The 22,810-nt window shown below is 41.7% G+C and overlaps 1 protein-coding gene across 1 annotated transcript in view; it reads left to right on the top strand.

Annotated features, from left to right (window-relative positions):
• The first annotated feature begins 9,524 nt into the window (after positions 1-9,524).
• Positions 9,525-22,810, top strand: part of ADCYAP1R1 (ADCYAP receptor type I) — a 596,453-nt gene continuing 583,167 nt past the window's right edge. The window contains exon 1 of the mRNA XM_029588349.1: positions 9,525-10,021. The gene's annotated coding sequence lies outside the window, so the exon portion shown is untranslated. The remainder of the gene's footprint in view (positions 10,022-22,810) is intronic.

The raw sequence follows: 22,810 nt of genomic DNA, 5'->3' as shown, positions 1-22,810 counted from the left end.
CTCAGAAGATGTGCCTGTTGTACCACAGCACATTATAGATCTGAAGAAGATACAATATTTATCTGCATTCACGGATTATAAACCTAGAGATATCTGTCACGTTCCATATGGAAACAATCTCCTTCTGTGTACTGGAAAAGGCTATGCACCCTATAGTCCTGGGGTTACCCTGGCTGCTGATGCACCAAACCCAATTGACTGGGCATCCCTGGATCTCTCACGATGGGGCCCAGAGTGTTTAGGAGTTGCCTTAAAGAGATCTCATCTATCTTATGTATGTTTACAACTCTAGCGAGGCCAGGTCTGCCGCCCCAAGATGCATCCTTTAGAGAAGTTTTCTCCGAAGAGGCAGTTGGTGTACTTCCTCCACATGGGGCTTGTATAGTGCCATGGGTCTAAGAATTCGGTGCCACCAGAAGGATGAGTGTATCCTCCTCAGTTCTCACCGAGGAAGCAATTTCGGAGGATGTGTTTGATGAGCCACAGCACATATAGATCCGAAGAAGATATCTCTGGCAACCAGCTAGTTTGTTCCGCTGGTGATGCCATCATCTTTAGAAGTAGATTTGGACGCACACCAACATCGCTCCTTCTGCTGAAGCCTCAGTGACGTCCAGAGCAGCTACTCATTATTGCTGAATTCTACTTCATCTCTCATCCAGCAACTTAATGGAGAGTCATCTATAGAAGTGGATTTTGGACATACACCAACATCACCGCTTCCGCTGAAGCCTCAGTGACGTCCATGAGAGGTCTAGAATGGGTAGATGTGAATCGGTTATTTACTCTTTCGGATAATAGAAAGACTAGGGGGCACGCCATGAAGTTAGCATGTGGCACACTTAAAACTAATCAGAGAAAGTTCTTTTTTACTCAATGCACAATTAAACTGTGGAATTTGTTGCCAGAGGATGTGATTAGTGCAGTTAGTATAGCTGTGTTTAAAAAGGATTGGATAAGTTCTTGGAGGAGAAGTCCATTACCTGCTATTAATTAAGTTGACTTAGAAAATAGCCACTGCTATTTCTAGCAATGGTAAGATGGAATAGACTTAGTTTTTGGGTACTTGCCAGGTTCTTATGGCCTGGATTGGCCACTATTGGAAACAGGATGCTGGGCTTGATGGACCCTTGGTCTGACCCAGTATGGCATGTTCTTATTCTTCTTACTTATTTCTGCTGAATTCTACTTCATCTCTCATCCAGCAACTCTACTGGAGAGTCATATAATAGAAATGAATTTTGGACGTACACCATCATCACCACTTCCACTGAAACCTTCAGTGATGTCCACAGCAGCCCCATCCATTGCTGCTATCATCTATAACACTCTGCAAGATTCTTCCATATCTCAAAATCCATCTGTTATCGTTGCAGAAGACGAATTAGAAATCAACATCAAAGAGATTCTGGATGTTCATAACAGAGGCAAGACTTTTGAATACCTTCTGATTTGGGAAGGCTTCGGCCCCAATTTAATCACTTGGGAGCCTCAGACCAATATTTGGACAAAGAGATGCTTCATCAGTTCCACCTCGTGCATCCTTTCAAACCTAAGCCTGGTACTCGAAGAGGAGATTGCCCTTTGAAGGGGGGTACTGTTGCGTCCATTGCTGCTCGACGCCCTCACTCCACCCTCTTTACCTCTGTGGGGTCTCCCTCTGTGTCTGATGGATGGCTGGCTACCATGGCATCTCCATGCCGTCTCCCTCCGGTGTACCTGGACCGGCTCAACGCTGCAACTCCGCCATCTTGTACTGATGCCTAGGGCGCATGCATGTGTCCCGACTCTTGTACCAGCAAGGACGCGAACCTCAGGGGCGTCCCCCTGAGATGAAGTCATCTGCTTCCAATATTTAATGGTCTTTGAAAACGCTAACAAATTGAGTTAGCAAGGGGATTGCTTCGGCTTTACTCCCAAGCTACTCTGCCTCCTTGGACTTACCAGAGGTACCCGCTCCTCGGGGGCCTCGCTCTTTTCTTTATTTTCAGATTACAGATAGGAACCGGTACTCGCTCCTGAAGGGCCCATGTTCCTGAACACTCTGCCTGGAAGCTATCACTTCTACAAACAAATGTGAATTACCATCGCTCTCTCAGAGTTTCCCTGGAACCAGGTACTTGCTCCTCGAGGGCCTAATCCTTTCCAGCTTCTGAGCTTACATGAGACCTTATGTAAGTTTTGTCATCTAGTTCTGTTCATGAACTCTGCCTACTCTGCCTACTCACTTTCTACAGTTTCTCAACAGCTCAGCCATCCTGGGATCGTTGTTCCAGTACCTGAGGGTCTACAGCCCTGCCGGGCATATCAGCTCACTATTGCCACCTCTGGTGGTTTCTAAATACCTGTCTAATAAAAGAACTAATGTGTGTCTGTCGCCATACTCCAGCCTAGCCGGTTGTCCCTCTTGGGGTATCCTCCCAAGAGTGTGGTCATCTGCTATCTGCCTAGGGATCCACCACAACTATGTCAGATTCATTACAGATTGCTGCACCTTTGTAAGACGATATCTGAGACACTACAAGATTGCTGACTCCTCCCTCTTCAGAAGCCTGCTACACAGAGCTTTCTCTTCAGATTGCTCCTACTATCTGACTGCTCCTCCCACCAAGTATCTTCTCCATACAGATTGCTACTCGAGCAGTCAGTCTATAATATCCATTGACTATAGTGGGGGAAAAAAGGATGCATGAATAAAATGAATAAATGATTTTTTTTCATTTGAAATGAATCAATGAATACTGCAATCTATGAAACAAATAAATGAACCATAAAAATGTTTTGCCTCTGCACATGCCTATCTGGTATGTCCTCATCTTCCCTACCTCCATAGAGAGCCTATTGCATGCATCCATGTTCAGTTTTGTAAAGAAATATTTCCATTGATTATTGCTGAGTCTGCTCCCTTGCATCTTTTTACCCTCATCCCATGACCCCTCATTCCAGAGCCTCCTTTCCATTGAAAGAGTCCTGCCTCCTGTGTATTTATTCCTTGGATGTATATGTCTCTGTCTTATCTCCCCTTTCCCTCCATTCCTGTACATGTGCAACCCCCATACTTAGGTATCTCCTTAGTGAGTTATAGTGTAGACTCAGCGTTGAGGCTAATGTCTTTCTTTCAGTTCTCTGGTGGAATGGTCCTCTGTAAGAGGATAAGGATAATCATGCTTGGCCCTGGGCATTAGCTATCTGTCTCTGTACTGAGTGCCAATAAAAAAAGTTGCAGACAAAGCTGATGTTCCATCACAATTTTATTGTAGAAATATGACACTGGGTACAAGTATCTTTCAGATACTTTCCATAAAAAATTCAAAATAGTGTGCTTCAATACCTTGATCTATCTCTCAGATTCCCTCCCATATTCCTCGATAGATTAGGAAGCCTCACTAGATAAACTGTGAAAATAAATATGGAGTCCTTTTCCTAATTTTATTCTCCATTCAAATTCTTGGGATATAAATGCTTAGGGCCTGATTTTTTACATCGTTTACATGCTTAAAACTGTATTTATATATGTTTCTGGACAGATTGGATGGGCCAATTTTCCTTTTTTGCTGTCATCTACTATGTTCATATGTTTTAGTTTTAACCATGGTTTTGATATTTTTCCTAGATCCTCCCCCTGTCTAGGCACAAGGAACTCTCCCATCTTGACAAAATTGGCACTTATTAAGAGCCTTATTTACTAAGGAGTTATGGGCATAAAATTAGCATGTATTGTAGCAATTTTCAAAAGCCATTTGCACATGCAAATTCCATTTCTGTGCTTAAAACCTTTTGAAAATTCAGCTTATGGAGTGAGTTTTCAAAACGTTTTGCACATAAAAGCAGCAGCCATACTCTGTGAACTGAAGAAACAGCACAACGCAAATATATAAGAAATGCATTCCCAAAGATGGCATATTTCAATCCTGAAAGTCAAAATATATATATATTTTTTACCTTTGTTGTCTGATCTTATTTTCTAATCAGTTGGTCTCAGTGTCTTTGTTCCCCTTGTCTGTTTTTTACTAATTCTTTTTTCAGGATCTATTTTATTATTTCTATTTCTTCTCTCTCCTCATCTTCTTTCCTTCATCCTTCACATACACACACAGAAGATCCCTCACATGTGCTCTCTCATATACTTGCTTTCTCTCTCACAGGCTCCCACTCTTGCATGCTCTCTCATACATACACAAAGGCTCCCACTTCCACACATTCTCTCTCATTCAGGCTCCCACTTTCATTTGCTCTCTCTCACAAGCAAGTTCATATCCCACATATGCCCACAGAGGTAAGATTACAGAGAGACTTCAAGACTTTCAAAAAGAGCTTAAAAACATGGCTCTTTAGAGAAGCCTTTTCACAAGGAGAGCGAGAAAGAGAGAAACGCTGAAAGCTGTACACACAAAATCTTTATACAGCACTAGCACAGTATATGTATGTACGTCATGGTTTGTTTACTACACCCTTAATTGAAATGTATAAATAAGTATTTTATTGTAATCACAAGACAGATTAAACAACTGAACATATAGCCTTTATTATGAAACTATGGGGGTCATTTTCCAAGGTGTTATCGCGGGAGATAAATTTGCGCTAACAGCCGTTAACGAGATTTGCGAATGCAAATTCGTAATTTTATATTCAGGGGGCGGAGTATATGTAAAACAGGAAACAGTTATCATGTGCCACAAAACAGCCACAGTGTTAGCACAGCTCCTAGCTACAACACTTTCATTTGCGTTACCACAGTCCACAACAATTCCGAATGGAGAGGGAGAGGGGGAGGGGGAGGGGGGAGGAAACTCACTCCAAGAAGAGATTTGGGCAATGTTCTCTCAACCTAGCTTGATGGACACTCTACCTGGGCAACAACAAGCTAGTTTGAGAGAACGTTGCCCAAATCTCTTCTTGGAGTGAGTTTCCTCACTCCGACAGCCAGCATATCTTCACTAGAGACCACTGTTCTTTCCGTACGTCTCATGTTGAATGTGAAAGTGGCCCCCAACCCCCTACGCTCATACCTAATCCCCACCTCGAGTTACTAGGTGGCCCCCCATAGGGATACAAATACCTGTCTAGGGCATAGGCACTATCGTGAGGCATTCTCTCGCTCTCTCTCTCCCCCTCCCCCTCCCCCAGAGGTGTGAGACAATTGCTCAGTTTCATATAACCTGTTGCTTGCAGCACCTAAGAGTGGAAATAGGCTGTTCAGACACTTTCATGTACTGTGAAGATTCATTGGTTGTTTTATCGCGGTGCACGATGATTTGCGAATCCATTTCCGCAAATGGCGAAAACATCGCGTGACGCGGTTTCCCCGCTGCACGAAAAATGCCTTATTTGCATGGGACACGCCCCCTCATGCGTTACCACTGCGATATTGGAAAATGAAGCCCTATGTTACCGAACTTATAAGGCACCACCCGAATATTAGGAACAGAAACATGTACAATTTACTATATGTGCCTCTATGTAAACCATTGTGACGGTAATATACTGAATGACGGTATAGAATAGAGTTTAAATAAATAAATAAATAAATATCCCCCCCTCACCCACACACACACTCACACACACACACACACACACACACTCTCAATCTCAATTACTGTCTTTCACTCACAGGCTCCCATTCCCCTTCACAGACACACACAGGTTCACATTCCCACACAAGCACACAGGCTCGCACATGCTCTATCTCACATGCAGGCTCACACAATTAGGATCTCACACTTACAAGCTTGCTGCCACTTCAACACACATATGCTTCCTCACACACGCAGGGTCTCACTCCCAAATGCTCTCTCTTTCAAACATACATGCTCTTGCTCTCTCTTGCACACAGTCACATACCCACATGTCCACTCTCCCTCACACACTCACACACACAGCTTCTCCACTCCCAAATATTGTCTCTCATAGACACACACATACACCCCCCCAGGCAGGCTCCCATTCACACCTCCCCCTCAGGAAACATCCCATTCATTACTAACCCTACTCCACTACAGGCTTCCATTCGTACACAAACACACACACAGGCAGGATCCCTTTCACACCAACATTCCTACACTATGGCAGACTCCCATTCACACATAGGGGTAGATTTTAAAAAACTGCACCCGCACGTACTTTTGTTCGTGCGACCGGCGCAAACAAAAGTACACCGGATTTTAATAGATACGCGCGTAGCTGCGCGTATCTTTTAAAATCCGGGGTGGGTGCGCGCAAGGCTGCGCAAAATCAGCAGCCTGCACACGCCGAGCTGCGCAGCCTGCCTCCGTTCCCTCCGAGGCCGCTCCGATATCGGAGCGGCCTTGGAGGGGACTTTCCTTCCACCCCCCAGCACCTTCCCCTCCCTTCCCATACCTAACCCACCCCCCCCAGCCCAGGCAGGCGTAACTTGTGCGCGCTGGGCCGGCCGCCGGCGCACGATTCCCTGGCCCGGGAGCAGTTTCGGAGGCATTGGCCACGCTCCAAAACGCCCCGGGCTGGAACCACGCCCGAGGCCCCGCCCCCGGATGACACGTCGTCACGGCACGCCCCCTGACATGCCCACAACACGCCCCACAGGAAAGCTCCGGGACTTACGTGGGTCCCGGGGCTTGCACACGCCGCCGAGCCTATTCAACATAGGCTCGGCGCGCGCAGGGGGACATTGGGGCAGTTTTCGGGGGGTACATGTGTATCTTACGCACGTACCCCTTTGAAAATCTGCCCCATACACCCTGCCAGACTCCCGTTTACACACACACACACCACAGGCAGGTTTCCATTCACACAAACACACCCAGGGAGTCTCCCCATCAGGATCAGAAGGGGAAGCCCGTTCTGCTGCTCCTTCTCATATGCCGGCATCTGAGCTATACAAAACTCTTGTGGCTAGCATGTCCTCTTTGCGGATCTTGTGCATCGCGAGATCAGCATAGAGCACACGCTAGCCACAAGAATTCTGATTTCTGTAGCGCCGTCACACCTGGTGGAGTAAGCAAATGGGCTCTCTCCAGGAAGTATTTTCTTCTCAGCTGCCGGTGGGATGGGATCCACCGGCAGCCTCTTGGGACTCTTATTTCTTTGACCGCTGGAGGGACGGGATACCCACAACCTCCCAGGCCTTTTTGTCATCAAATTTGCTGGTAAGGTGGAAACCACTGGCAGCCTCGCGGAACACTTCGGCATGTCTGGCTGGCAGTGCCGAACCTATTCACGGGGGCCCTGCGACAGGGCCTCTCTTCTCGGGCCACCAGGCGAAACAAAGTGGGTAGGTCTGAGCTCAAAATGGGTGGGCTATGGCCCACCCAGGCCCACCCGAGTCTATGCCAAGGGTAAGCATATATATCTGCATAGGTTGCCAGATAAAGACATTTATCACTTAATCAGATAATTGGAAGGTGTAAAAATATGTGAGCAATTTGGCAAATGCACGTGTGTGTATTTTAAAATATCAACTTACACACGTAAGTATTGGTCCCACCCTGGAATGCCTCTACACTGCCTCTTTTTATGTTCATATATTTGCTGATGTAATTGTAAAAATACATGCATTTTTTTACTTTTACAAAGTATCGAATGCACAAATAGAGGCTGCTTATGTGTGTATAGGCTCATTTTTACATCAATAAAGTTTTGAAAATTCATCCCATAGCGAATCATGCTCTGTCCAAAATCTGATACTTCATGCAGTTCCTCGTGGGTTTTTTTGTTTTTTTTTCTTGTATATTTGGTTAGTGTTAGTTTGGAGCAGAAGGTAAATCTCTCAAGCCTGCTTTTTAGTACTTAAAAAGAACTTTCTTTTTTTTTCTTAATCGTAAATTATCTTTATTATATTGTTTGTGTTTTATGTTTCTATTTCTCTGTGTTTCTTTGTTTTGCCAGCTACCTAACCTGTGCCAAACCTTCAGCAGCAAGAATATGCAGATTTGCTTTGTTTCATTTTGCAATACAGGTGACATCAGGGAAAATATGTTTCCCTCTCCCCTGTACTTACTTGTCAGCTCAGGCACTGCAGATTTCCCTCGTTCCTCGCTGTCTGTGCACCTCTCAGACCGTGATTCACGTTTAGAAGCCTCTATGAGCAAGGCCTCAGGCCTCTTCTTTTTCAATCACCTACTGATTCCTCAGCTTCTTCTACCACAGTCTACCAGCTCCTCAGATCCTGACCCTTCTGGCATCTCAGATTCCTTTATCCTCAGGCTCTTCAGCTTTGGTGCAGTGAACACTGGAACTTCCATGTAGCCGCACGTCACACTCCTTCAGTTTTTGCCCTCTCACCTGCTGCTACTGTCTCACTTCCCGTGGTCTTGGCTAGACTTAGCTTGCAACATCTTATTGTGTCAGGGTCTCCTGCCTCCTCAGCTGAGACAGCAGGTGGGCCTCCCTTACTTTCTGCCTCACCTCTCTTGTCTGCCCCAAACTTTGGCCTCTCCTCAACAAATTCCACAATTATCTGAGGGTGGAGGAGCATGGGAAATGAGCTGGTAGCTTTTGATTTCAGGCACAACACATCGCCCGGTGTTAGTGGGATATAAAAGAGGCAGCACAAAACTAAAAGTGTCAATAGGAAAATAACTGAACCTTAATGTAGTTTATGGGATAATCCAATAATTCTAAATTAATGTTAAGAATAATGAAAGACCTTCAAAGTAATTTTCTGTCAACACTTGGACCTCTAAAATAACTTAATTCTTAAGAAACCTAGGAGCCTGTAGATACAGTTAAAAGCTAGATTGGCAGCAGGAAACTCTGGTTAGCATGGTAAGATATTACAGCTCTACAACAAAAGTGTTGTTTTTTTTTAATTAGTATTGTTGTGTAGGTTGTTATACCTAGTTTTAGAGCTAAGCATCATATTTCCCTTTACTGGAAGCACAGTTAACAATAAACTGAAGTACTAGTACCAGAAATTACTAAGAGATCTCTTATCATTACTATAACAACATGGATTCCTTTATGAATCACTCCACTGAAACATCTGAAGCCATAGCTCAGATTAGAACAATGATGGTTGCATACCCTTTTTCCATCGAAGTGGTTTAAAAACGTGTTGTCATGTAAAATCACTACGCTATAAAAACAAAACAAAAAAAAAAAAACCAAGTCTGTTTTATCACAAAATCGCCTTTGGCAGACACAAAACTGAATTGCCTGTGCACTGCTAGTAAATCACTAGAACTCCCAAAATGTGTTTTGCTATAGAAACCAGTCTCTCCTTTTGCTTGCAATTTCAGTATGGACAATGCTTGCAATCCTTCAAACAGTGCTGCTAATCTATGGTCACTCAATTTCAAGCCAAAGCATTTTTTTTCTCACTTCTGTTGTGGAAGCAAGGAAGCCTGGTTTGATTTAAAGGGCTGATTAGAATAAGCCCACCCTACCCTTGCTCCCATTGGCTTTTCCTGTCTTTATTTATGTGCATGAGGCGAGATGAGAGAATGCAGTTGGTCCAGCTGCCTCTGCCCCAGCAGAATGGGGGTGTTTGACTCTCTTTAGCTGGACTAGCTTGATTTGCCGTTCATTGTCTGCTGAGAAAGGGGAAGAGGGGGGACCGACGGTTTTCTGAAAGCAAAGCAAATCCTTGAATTCATGTAACACAGACTCGAGACCGATGATCGACTCTGAGGCGGATATTGCATATTTTTTTTTTCCACCCACAAACATTTTGTGTTTCTAACTGAAGTTTCAGGGAAGGGAAAGGGGATCCATGTGCAGTTTCTGTTCAGTGATGCAGGGAGATTCCTTCATTCTCTCATCTTCTCTGCATTGACTAAACAGTGTGTAGGGAATATTGTTTGCGAGAAGGGGAGTTTAGGCGGGATCCTTTTTTTTTTTTTCTCTCCTTTCTCTTTAATTGTAAGGAAAAGAAGATTGAATGTTTTTAGGGGGCTGCCGTGGTCATCTGCCTCTGTCAGCTTGTGAATTTTCGATGCATGGGCTTGAATAGAATTTGAATGTATAGGACTGGCTTGCACTGGGGAGCCTGAGGGGTAAATATCGCAGCGTGGATGCTACGCTATGACAGATTGTAACTGCAATGGTAAGTCATGGTGCGATAGTATAAATCTTGCTAGATTCCGATGTACTCCCTTCCTGCTCACGACGCCTTCTGTTTAGCCTGCTGAAAAGCAATTCTCTGCTGAATGAGCTCGCAGCAGAGAACTTATCTTTGCGGTGCACCGGGTACATCTGCAAGGGAACAGGCACAGAATTCTGAAAAGTGCCAAATTCTGCCTTGTAGTGATTTTTTACTGTAGAAGTATCCGGGTCATGATTTGCCCCCACCCCCGACTTTTTATATGCAAGTCACATATTCTGCTGTATTCAGCAACAATTGCAAGGTTCAGATGCTGCTGCTGCATTATGGTTCGTTTCTTTTTTCCCCCCTCCAAAAGAAGATGAGCACTGTGCTATAGACAGGGGACATGGATCCCACTGCAATTCTTTAGCCGAGTTAACATTTTGGGATGGGAAGCGCATATAGCACAACGCAATAGGGCTGGGAACTAAAACCAAATGGCTAATGGTTTGATGCTATGGTTTCAGGGTTCCCCCGGTTCAGTAGTTCCAAATCTGCAGCCACCTGCCGCAAGTTCTCCACTTTGACACATCTAAGCAGCATGCACAATGTTTTCCGCACTGACTGAGCATAGTGATGGAGGGAGGGAGGGAGGGGGGCTGCTGCTTTTTACCCTTCTTTTCTATGGATACGTTTCATTGTCAGTGTCTAAATAGTTGGTTTATATTTATGCCTCAACCTGTCTGGAAGCGAGTACAAATAAAATTTACTGTGACAGCCCTCCACACATTGCAGCTGCTGAACTGCAAGACAAATCAGCATATTGCTGTCATCCCAAAAATTGCACTAGGAAAAAAAAAAAAAGAAAGAAAATGTTAGCACCGAGCTTACCGTTAAGTATAGAAACATTTGCAAGAAACACGGCTTACTGTAGGGCAAGGGGGTACCTGGCTTGAGAATGGCAGACTTGAATATCTGCAGTAATGCCATTGCGTCTTCATGACTTGGGCAAAGAACACATATTTAAAAAAAAAGCCTCTGCGATCATGGTGATGCCAGACAAAATTCTCTAAGACTAATGTTGAAAAAAAAACAAAAAACTTGTTAACTACTGTTGCACTCTGTTGCCCTCAGTCTTTGCTGATTAAAATTATTTCAACATATATTCAGCATTCACATGTTTGTGGTGGAAGGAAATTAGTCCAATTACACGATTACCTGTATCCTTTTACAAACTTTGTGAAAACCTTAAGCTCATAAGATTAGATGAGCCATGCTGGGTCAGATCACAGGTCCCTTGAGTCTAGCATCCAATCTTTGACAGTGGCCAAGCTGGGTCACAGGTAGCCAGCATATCCCAAAAGATAGACCCATTTCATGCTGCTCACTCCCAAGAATAAGCAGTGGCTTCCAGAAGCCTTAATGACTAATCATGGTTTATGACTTTTTTCCTCCAGGAACTTACCATACCCCAAACCTCTTTTAAATCCAGCAATAGCTTATGTCCTGTGCACATCTCCTGGCAACAGATTCCACAGCCTGACTATGCATTGAGTGAAAACAAATATTTTCTCCAGTTTGTTTTAAACTGCTACCTCTTAGTTTGATGGAGTGTCCCCTAAGTCTTAGCCCATGGTTATTCTTAACCTTCCTGAAAAAAACACCAGGATTGTTTATGTTACGGGGTTTTTTTTTTCTGATTATGCATGCTTCAGCCCCTGTTTTTCTAAAGAATGGAGGTTGTTACCTGCTTTTTTTTTTTTTTTTAACAATATTTGGAAGAGTTTATTTGGTTTTCTTGCACTTAAGTCTCAGAAAGTAAGATTTCCCTTCCCCCTTAAGGTTAATTGCCACATTTTCTTTAGAGATTAGTGAGACAGAATTCCAGATAGAAACTCAAACATAATATAAATTATGAAAGACAGAAAGTAAGACAATAACCTTTCCTCATCCACGCAGAATTAATGAAAAAAGGGTTCTCTAAAAGTCTTTCCAAAGCAGAAAAACACATTCTTCAGGATTCTTACCTTTTAACCCTATCAAAATATGCGGAAAGCTGCTTTGATGATAGTGTACTGTTGCTTTGATGAGTTAATATGCACATAACACCTGATGAATGCTCAGGTTTATTTAGGGATCCAATAGTTTATATTTTCTCCATCCTGCCCCTTACCTTTTGCTGGCTTCCATTTTGAATCTTGCAGTAATGGTGGCATCTTTCCTATAGCATGCAGCATTTTCGTTTGTTGTTTTTTTTAGGTACGCTATACCACTTTGATTCAAGCTTTGTAGTGACTTAAAATCTGTCCTTTGGCATTATTACGTGCCTCACATTGCTTTCAGCTAGATCACAGACCAGTTTTCTATCGCTGCCATCATCCAGTGGTCGCTTGTTCCCATGATATCTGACATTGCTTTATTTTTGAATGCTTACCTGCAAGCAGTTCTTTTGTTCATCTCAATACATTTTAGCACATGCAGAATCCTAATTTTTTTTTCCCTTTCAAGTGGGAGACTCTTCGCAAGGAATTCCAAAGTCTTGGGTGTCTCCAACCTCTACCCCAGTTGCCATTTCTCTATGGCATATTTCCATATGCCAGAAACTTTTAGTTTCAAATACATCCCTGAACCACAACCACAGGGAAGTGATAAAATTTTACTTTAGAGCTGATCACTGGCAAGCAAACAAGTGTCTTTTCCACTGCCAACTGAAGTTAGGATGTTACAATAAATATAATAACCTGGTTTTAAACCTGCTCTTTAAGGATAAGTCCGTTACCTGCTCTTGGAGGAGAAGTCCATTGCCTGCTATTAATTAAGTTGACTTAGAAAATAGCCACTGCTATTACTAAGAACGGTAACATGGAATAGACTTAGTTTTTGGGTACTTGCCAGGTACTTGTAGCCTGGATTGGCCACTATTGGAAACAGGATGCTGGGCTTGATGGCCCCTTGGTCTGACCCAGTATGGCATGTTCTTATGTTCTTATATGACAAGGATCCCAATGATCCTTATAATCACATTGCTTCTTGGCATCATTCATAGTACTTATATGCAAACGTTACTGAAGTTGATGGTTAGGCGAGTATTTCTGGTCCCCTAAGTACATATAAAAAAAGAAGTTGACAATAGGTATTAGTTTTGTTATTATCATTCCTATAATTTGGAGAAAGGCAATATTATCACATGCCCAAGATCACATAGAAAGAGGGTAGAATAAAGGAATTTGAAGCAAATATAAACAAAACATGAATTTTATTCCTCTGCCATCAAAAAATCATATTTTTTGGTATAACGGACCACAAAGGACCATCACGGGAATACATGGATGTAGTGACAGAAGACTACTACCCACTGGGATTAAAAAGGTGCATCATGCTGAGCTACTTCTTTGCACTGGTTTCACAACTTTCTGTCAGCTACTATTGGGCAAATTGGTACTGTCCAGTATTAAAATGTTTTTTTCTAAAAATGGAATTTCAAGAAAGCTAGTATAGGGCAGCTTAAAATTCCAGGACCCAGCAGTCGTCAATCACCCCTAATTAGCTTCTTCTTTCTTCTAGTGCTTCTAGTACAGTGCATGTACTCTAATGTTCTAGTTCTTAATGGGTAGCACCTGACTGTCCAGTATTAAAGGCTATCAAGCTGCAATAGTTTTAAGAAAGGACATTTCTTTAAAGTCCTTTCATCCTGGGCCATGACTATTAGTTAGAAAATGAACCGATAGAGTGTGAGATGGAAAAAAAATGTAAATGATTGTATATGCTTTCTCTCCAAAATATCAGTTTGTTTAGAAAATATTGGAGCTGAAATAAGAAAGAAGTCTTTATTGGGTACAGACAAAAGCAGCAGTGCACTTAATAACTGTATTAGGTATAGAGAAGCAATGCATAGGCAACGTGGGAAAGTTAATAGTGAAATTCAAAGATTAGAGGCTGCAGTTATGTTATTATAGGAGCAGATGCATTTTAAAATGGAAACAAGTGGAGTTGCATGACCTCTACAAAGGTGGAAATGGAAACTAAAAAAAAAATATTGGGTCTCACAGAAGTGTGATTTCTCCCATCATTACATCACTTAATTCATCAGAGGACAAACCATGTGCCTGCATTGTCCACTGAAGATTGTTCTCAGAGCAATTAAAGAACATGTCTAGCTACTGATCTGTTTACATAAAATGAGATGCCCCTCAGTGTATTTGTTCATTTATAGATCAAGAATGGCAGGTTTTATCTACTCTGTGCTTTTGGAAAGCTATTGAATGCTACCCCCAAGAGAATTATAGTTTGGTCAGAAATGGCTTTTCTTATTATTGAGATTGTCTTCCCAAAATTCTCCATGTTAGAAAAGTCTTGAGACAGCATATTTTTACCTTTCAGCATTATAGACAAAGCCAGTTCCAGCAGTTGCAGGATGGATGATTGCCCTTAGCCCCTGCAAGCACTTCCCCCTCCCCATCGCCACCCTTCCTCAGAGAGGCTGCTGGAGGGGAACTTATAACAAGTGAATGAACGAGATGAAAGTGAATGGGCTGCAGTGGGCAGAAGAGAAGAAAGAAGAGTAAAAGGGTCATCCCAGGGGGGTGAGAGTGAATAGGGTCCCCCCACAACTGGAAGCCTTCTTACTCACCTCCTCCCCCCCCCCCAGCAAAGTCCTCACAGGGGTGGAGAGAGAGAGAGAGAGAGCGCCAGGGCTACAGAGAAAGAGTGAGAGGAATGCAGGGGATGGAAACTCTTTTCTTTTCCCCCTCCCGTCTCTTGCGGTCCTCTCACTCTCCTCCTGCTATCTCCACTCCCTGCAGCCCTTCCACTCTCCCCCCTTCCCCCTGCAGATCCCTAATTTACCTCCCCCCCCCCCCCCCCACACACACACACACTCACCCCTGTGAATGAGATGGCAGCAGGGGACCGCAGGGGAATGAGAGGGCTTCAGAGATTGTGAGAGACAGGGAGCAGAGGAAGAGGACTGCCGGGGCTAGGAGAGATGGGAGGGAGAGGCAAGTGTCCTAATAACAGTGAGAAATGAATTCAGCATCCAAAATGGAGTGGTACCAGTTTGCTATCTGAGAAGCGAGTGCAGGCCTGTCAGTTAAGAGAATGCTAGAATTGCCATAACAGAGAGAAACTGCAGAGTAGGCGGCAGCATATGGATAAGTTACTGTCACTTAGGCTAATTGAGGGTGAAGGAGACTCCAGGAAAAGGGGGGGGAGAGGAGGGGAAAGAGGCTAGGAGGCAAATATTGGGAAGAGTGGTTAATGGTTGGATGGGGAAAGTAAACAAACACACTAATAACCACAACAGCAGCAAACCAGGTGAAGAAGGGATGCTTCTGCTGCTCTTAAACGAAGATGACCAGGATAGATGAAGCATTCAGTTCGGTGCTTGAGAAAAATGTGTTGGCTAGATAAAACAAAGAGTGAAATGACTGAAATCAATTAAAAAGAAAAGGTATTATATTTACTTTATAATCTGAAACAAGACAATCTTGAATACAGTGGAATTCATATAGCAGGGTATCTTCTGAACATAGTTATTCATTACGTGCAAGATGATCAGCTGAGAAAATGTTACCCTGTTTATGAAAGAGAGCTGGGTTATCTGCTTGAATTACACTGAGTGTATCAATATGCCCTATAGGAATCCCAGGGCTTTGATTAATTAATGTTTATCAGTAGAGGCAGCTTCAATGAGCAGAGCTCAAACACACACACACACACACACACACACACACACACACACACAATTTATGTAAAAATAGCATCATGTCATTTAAACTTAAAGGAAATCAAGTTCTGCAATGTGTTTAAAATCGAGATGAAAATGATGGAAACCATTTTGGGAATGCCATCATAAGGGCTGATATACTGAATGGTGAAGATTTTCACTGAAACAAGCCAGCAACATGATTTTTTTTTTCTTGGTGCCAGCTCATTTAAATAATATGGACATTTTTAATATAATTAAATTTAAACTTTACAAATTTAAAGCAAAACAGTGTACAATGGATGAGACAGTCATAAAACACAGCATAAAAACAGTGTTCAATAAATATATCTGGTTAGACCTTTATTGCCGCTAAGTCTATTCAGTAAATGTTAAAATTCACCCCTCCCCCACCCAACACCACCACCTCAATCATACTTCCATATCGTATACAAAACTATTAAAGGTTTGCAAAACCAGCCTTAGACTATTGCACTTTCTTTTTTTTTCACTTTCAAATGACATTAAGTCAAAGACTAGGGATGTACATTCATTAGAAATGAAAGTGTAAAGTATGACGAATGAGTCCATTTTTATTTCATTTCAAATGAACCAAAACGTTTTTAAAACTGAAAAAATAATGTCAATTTTTCATTTTCAGAAAATAGGGTGCACTATATTCAAATAAGGTGCATTATTTGCTAATAGTGCACACTATTTCCTGAAAAAAAAAAAAACAACCCAAACTGAAAATCGAACATAATATCTTCAAAAATAAATAAATTAGATGAAGATGAAAAAAAAAAAATAGTGTCCACATCCCTATCAAAGACCTTGTCTTGCTGAAGCAAGATGCAATAACTTTAAATCAGTTGGTAGGGACATAGAAAAGATTTTACTTTCTTTCAGATTGTCAGACAACTAGACTGACTCTTTTCTGGCATGTTTTTCAATAACAGAGGGGCCATTATAGAAAAAAACAAACAAACCTCTAAACCAGGCACACCATACTTGCTTCACTGAAGCAGACTTTTGCTACAACTAAATTGACAATAAGCCAATCTGGATGATTTTTCAGCTCTTTAGCAACTTAGCATAAATTTTGAAAACTGCTTCACCAATGCAAACTTTCATGCACTAAACCTGAAAATTGTGGGCATGTCGGTCTGTCTATCCTGCATTTCTGATGTCCACACATGTGTAGACGTGCACCCTTGCGCATGCGCATGTCAAACGAAGGAGAAGCCGGAGGTGTGGCACAGCTCAGCCTGGACATGGGCTCCACTGGCAGCAGCCTTGCTAGCAAAGTGGATAGTGGTGGCATTGGTGTGAGGGCAGTGGTCCAGGAATGGACCAGGGTTCACTGTTCAATCTGCAATGCTTTCTTGGTTTATGTGCTTCCTGGAGCCCAGTAGTAGCGTCAAAGCAGAGAGGAAGGAAAGAGGTGAAAGGGGCCCTTTGGGTCATGCTGGGGGTCCAGATGGAAGTGGGATTTTTTTGTTTTTTTTTTTTACTCCCCATCACTGTTAGCTGTTTGGAGAGTGGGGAGTATTGTACAGTTTCTTCAATATGATCACCTGAGTTGGGCTTGGACAGATGGCTCAGGGAAGCACACCTCAGGGCAATGCCTCTGGCATGCACTTTTCAACTTGTTTTACAGAAATTAGCTGCTAGGGCATGCGCCAGTATCACTGATAGGGCTAGGTATATAACTACATTTCCAACACTTTGAGGTCATGCCTGGATATTAGGCTCCTATACAAAATCAAGCTATCATTATTGATTTATTTTTAAATCAGTAAGCCATTCACTAAAATAAAATCATTATTGTGACTTCACAGCTAAGACAAAAAAAGCCCGAATGTTTGGAGTCTTATGCAAAATTAGCCTCCTTCAATCCCTGCTTTTTCAAAGCCAAGCTCTGCTCAAAGCAAAAACATTTACAAAAACATAGACCTTTCTTCTATTTCTTGTTCTCTTCTTGAAAATGAGCATCATTGAAATATTAAGAAAATAAGACTGCCGGGTCGAAGCTGGATACGTTTCAAATATTGTAGAGAAGAAAGAGGCAGATGTATTAAGAACTTCATTTACTTAGTAAATAAGTAAATAAGAAGTAGTAGCTTAATAAATGCATAACCATAATAAATGCAGCAGAAAAGATCTAGTGGCCTTGTGGTTAGAGCAATGGATTGAAAACCAAGGAAGCTAGAGATCTAATTCCTTTTCTCCCACTGACGCTGCTTGAGACCTCGGCCAAGTCATTTTATCTCCCATTGTCTCACATACCCACTTAAAGGTGAATTTTTAAAAATGTATGTATGTAAAAATGTTGCATATAATGCAGATAAGTAGCCTCAACTCATATATTCATTATTTTATAAAAGTCCAAAATGTGTGCGTATTTTCACTTTTGCTCACATATATATGTGCATAAAAAAGGGGCAGTCTAGTGGTGTTCTTGGCAGGAGCCAACAGTTTATGCATGTAAGCTGCTATTTTAAAAGACTTGTGCATACATTTGCCAACTTACTTGCATATTTTTACTCCTGCTATTTATCTGGCATAAGTGATATTAAACGCGTTTATTGTGTGGTACTGACTGGGTGGATGGTCTGGGTGAACTGGGCAGCGGGGGGAGGGGGAGAGTGGAGGAGGGGAGGAGGAGTGTTCAAGCTGAAGAACAAGAAGGGTTTTGATGAGCTGGAGAAGGACCTGGCAAACTGGTGGATTAATTAGTTAAACTGGTAATTTCACTCACAAGCATATGTATTAAAATCAACGATTTATGCGTATAAATACCAACTTTTGCGAATAAGTCCTACTTTATATTCACATGTAAAATGTAAGGTGCATACATTTTTAAAATAAGTAGGTAAAATACATGCATTCAATGAATTGATATATGTGGTTTCAATGCATTGCATGTATTTGCACATTGGTAAACATACATGCATTTTATAATATGAGCTGATGTGATATGCACATATTATAAAATACTTTGGTAAAACTACACTTGGCCACATACACATGTATTTGCCATTGCTTGAAGTGACTTGAAAATTATCTTCCTGGATTGTAAATATTTTGCAGCAGAGGCTTATTGTACCTGAATACTTATCACCATTGTACAGTGCTGCGTACAATGGTAATAAGATGTAGCATCCCATGGAACTGCTTCTAATCTTTCACTCCATGTATCACCACAGACAATATATTGCACAGAATAGCCATAGGACATGAAAAACTCAGTTACCCGTTCATACCAAGTTTGCATGTTTAATTGACAGTACATCAAATTTTTATTAACTGAGAATTTTACACTCGTGAGAATATTTATTTATTTATTTATTTTAAGTTTTTTTATACCGATTTTCCTGCATAAAATGCATATCAAACCGGTTTACAATGAAACAGAATGAGCAGGAAGTAAAATTCCTTAGTCTAATACATTTAAACATCAATAATGAAATAATTTTAAACAAAGCAAAAAGCTAAATAACATTAATAAAAGTTAAATTATTAACATAAACATAATTATATTAGAAGGAGCACAAAGGTTAGCATGAAGGGGAGCACACCCGGCACGCGACGCCTGGTGTAATTGTGCCGTTAATCGGGTCGCCGCTGGCTGGTCGTCATGACGTGGGGGGGGGGGGGGGCAAGTCTTCACATCGCTGATTTTCTCTTTTAACATCTCAGTTCATTTTTTAATATAAGCTTCTAAGTAGGTCTGCCGATAAATTAGGGCCTTGACCACTTTTTTTCCGTAAAGACTAAAGTCAGAGCTTTCAACCTTGCTCTAGAAATAACTGGTTGCCAGTATAGACCTTTTAGCACTGGTGTTATGTGTTTCTTTAGACGTTCCTATAATGACTTTGGCAGCTCTGTTATGTATGAGTTGCATGGTATATACAGCATCATCTGTCAGATCATGTATGCATGCACTAACTTAATTAAATCATTACATTATATCACAACTGCCAGCCATAGAGTAACCACTTTTAAGCTATTACTTCTTATGCAGGAATATGTTTGTTGTCTTCCTTCTTTGTACTTGACCATCTACCAACCCATCATGTCTCAGATCCAAGTGGTGACTAATGCAGCCTATTTTCTTCTTCACCAAGAACCCAGCTAGTCTAACCCAAAAGTGACTCTTGGTGGAACACCACTAACCCTTAGCTTTCAAGCTCAGAGCCTGGGCTTCATCCTCGACTCCTAAAATAACCATCAATCCTCAGATACAGAGGTAACCAAAGCAGCCTATTTCCTTCTTGCGCCCTCTCCTGAATGACACTCCTTTGTAACCGCTGTTCAAGCCTCATGGAATTTCCAAAAACCTCAATAGCTGCCTACAAATGATGCAAAGTACCTCAGCCTGCCTAATAATGATTGCAAACAAATTCAACCAAGTAACATCTATCCTAAAAACCACACACTGGCTCCCAACACTCTACCATAATAAATTCAAAGTGCTAACTCTTGCCTTCAAGATACTCAAACGCCTTGCCCTGACCTATCTGAACAGATCTCTAACCCCATATACTCTTACCCACTCCCTGGCACAAGCCCACCTAATAGTGCCAGCTGCCAGAATAATGCGCCTCATCATCACAAGAAAAAGAACCTTTGCAAGAGTGGTGCCAACTCTGTAGAACTCTCTGCTATCAACATTAGATTTGCAGCAGACTTGCTCTTTTTTAGAAAGCTGGTGAAAGCCAGCCTGTTAAAGGAGCATTTAGTGCCATTCGGTGACATGCACCCTGCTAACACCATGGGTAGAAACCCCTCAACCACCTCACCCCCCCTCCCCCGTCCAATCTGCAAACTCTGACTTTCAACTGGCTCATATGACATAGACCAATAAATTGAACTGTGTTAAACTCACGAGTAGAAACCTTAAACCCCTGTGTATCTACACACTCTTGCATAATAACTGCCTCCTCGTCCTAATGAGACTTGGTTCGAACCTCCGTCATATCAAAGAAAAACCTGTGATTCTTTTTCAATATTGTTCTATGTGGCTTAGTTCCAATTTCCCATGTTCTATACTTAAACCAAACATGCTGTACTCTATCCCTCTGCTACACTAAGTAACCAAACTCTGGTATAGCACCATCCTCAAGGAGCCAACGTTGTTAATGTAAAATATATAAACGCAGAAACAAATAAATAAATGCGCCATTCTATTATAGCTCTTATAGTGCCGGTCTGTATGATCTACTACAGTGTGTTATACCAGATATGATAACTCCGTAATCCCCTGCTGGAAAGGCATGCAATAAATAAATGCTGATGATTATGATGATGATGCTTAAACGAGCACACAAGATCCCCTATTTAGTTCACATCCGTTATCCATCCCTTCACATATCAAGCCACACAGCTGTTGCCCAAACATCCAGCATCCTAGGTCCCTTGTGTAACTTGCCTGAGAAACACAGCTACATAAGTACCTGCATTTCCACCAGAACCTTTATTTTTTTTTTTTGCTGTACCATTTTGAAGCTGCTGTGAGCATTGATATAACAAATCGGTTTTAAAGTAACGTAAACATATTATCATTATTCCTGTTGACCGAGAGGGCCTTTCCCTTTACCACTGGATGATTTTAGAGCTTCGATGTGCACCTCTTTTTTTTTGGCCACACTTCTTACTCTGCACAAGATGATAATGATGGATTTTAATTCTTAATTAAGTGTGTGCACATTTGTGCAACCCTTTTCATTGTAGAAACTGCATAGAAAAAAACAAGGTACATTTCTAGTCCTATATGATCAGAGACAAGAAGGAGCAGTGAATCAAATCAAATGTATGGGGGAAAAAAAAAGAATGAAAGTGTGATGACCTCTGTATAATGGTTTACTGAATAATTTAGATATTGGGTACAATATATCAAATCTTTCATGAAAAAATTGAAAGCAAATGTCAATATGCCAGATTCCAGTTCTCTAAAATGTTTTTTTTAGTCAATCAAGAATCATTGATCTGCTCTTTAGATATATATTCCAGCATTTTAGTGAAACAGTTACAAAACAAATGTTATACATTTTAATACACTGCAATATGATCTATATTCATCTGGCATCATTTTACAGACAATTTGATTGTAACACTTAGTGGGGGTTTGCCACAAGGGCACACAAATTCCATCCTATGCTTGACTCTAAATCTGGGGGGATTCTTTTTATGGGGGGTAAACTCTCACTTTCAGCCTTATCCATGGTGTTTTTCTTCACATTGGGCCAGATATTCAAACCAACGCGCGGGCGTAGATTTGTGTGCTCCGGGTTGCGCTCCGGGCCGCGCTCATGTTATAAAATCCGGGGTCGGCGTATGCAAAGGGGGTGCACACTTGTGCACCTTGAACGTGCCGAGTCCTAGTGGAACCCTGATGGCTTTCCCCATTCCCTCCGCTCCCCCACCTTCCTCTTCCTTCCCCTATCTAACCCACCCCCTCAGCCCTACCTAAATCCCGCCCCCCCTACCTGGTAGCGCGCACAAATGTACCCCGCGCGCACTCCTTTAAAAATCTGCTCCAGTACTTTTAGATTCTTTTACGCTATAGGACACTGAAATAGCCATTATACTGAAAGAATAATTTATTTGCATAGGAAATTAAAGAAAATTTTTTTTTGTAAATTATCACAGAAAACCACTAACCCTAACCTATATCAAAATTCAGTTCAAGAAAACTTAAATATAGGGTTTCAAATTTTCCTTCTAAATTCTGGCCATAATGTTAACATAAGTTTTCAGTTTAAATCTCACATGATTATATGCTCGTATGTTATAAAATTGCCACATCCGATGCACACACATCAATGTGCACCTGTACGCCCTTCTGAAAGTTACCATCCCCTGGAAAGTTACCATCCCCTGGAAATACTCAATATTAGAGTTTAGAATAAACTTCATAACAAAATAAATGATAGAACTTGTGAAATCCAAAGAAGAAGACACCATGGCAAAAAAACTTAAAGAAATCAAAATGAAAGAACTTTCTGTTCACATCCCTAAATGCATGCCCCTAGTTTTTGGGAGCCTTACAGAATTTCTCCAGAAGAAAATAAAACATCCAGACTCTGTCTACCTTTGCTAAA

This window comes from Rhinatrema bivittatum, chromosome 2, assembly GCF_901001135.1.
Source record: "Rhinatrema bivittatum chromosome 2, aRhiBiv1.1, whole genome shotgun sequence".
NCBI classification, from domain to species: Eukaryota; Metazoa; Chordata; class Amphibia; order Gymnophiona; family Rhinatrematidae; genus Rhinatrema; species Rhinatrema bivittatum.
Note: the sequence above shows the minus strand (reverse complement) of the source record. Positions and strands in the feature narration are given on the sequence as shown.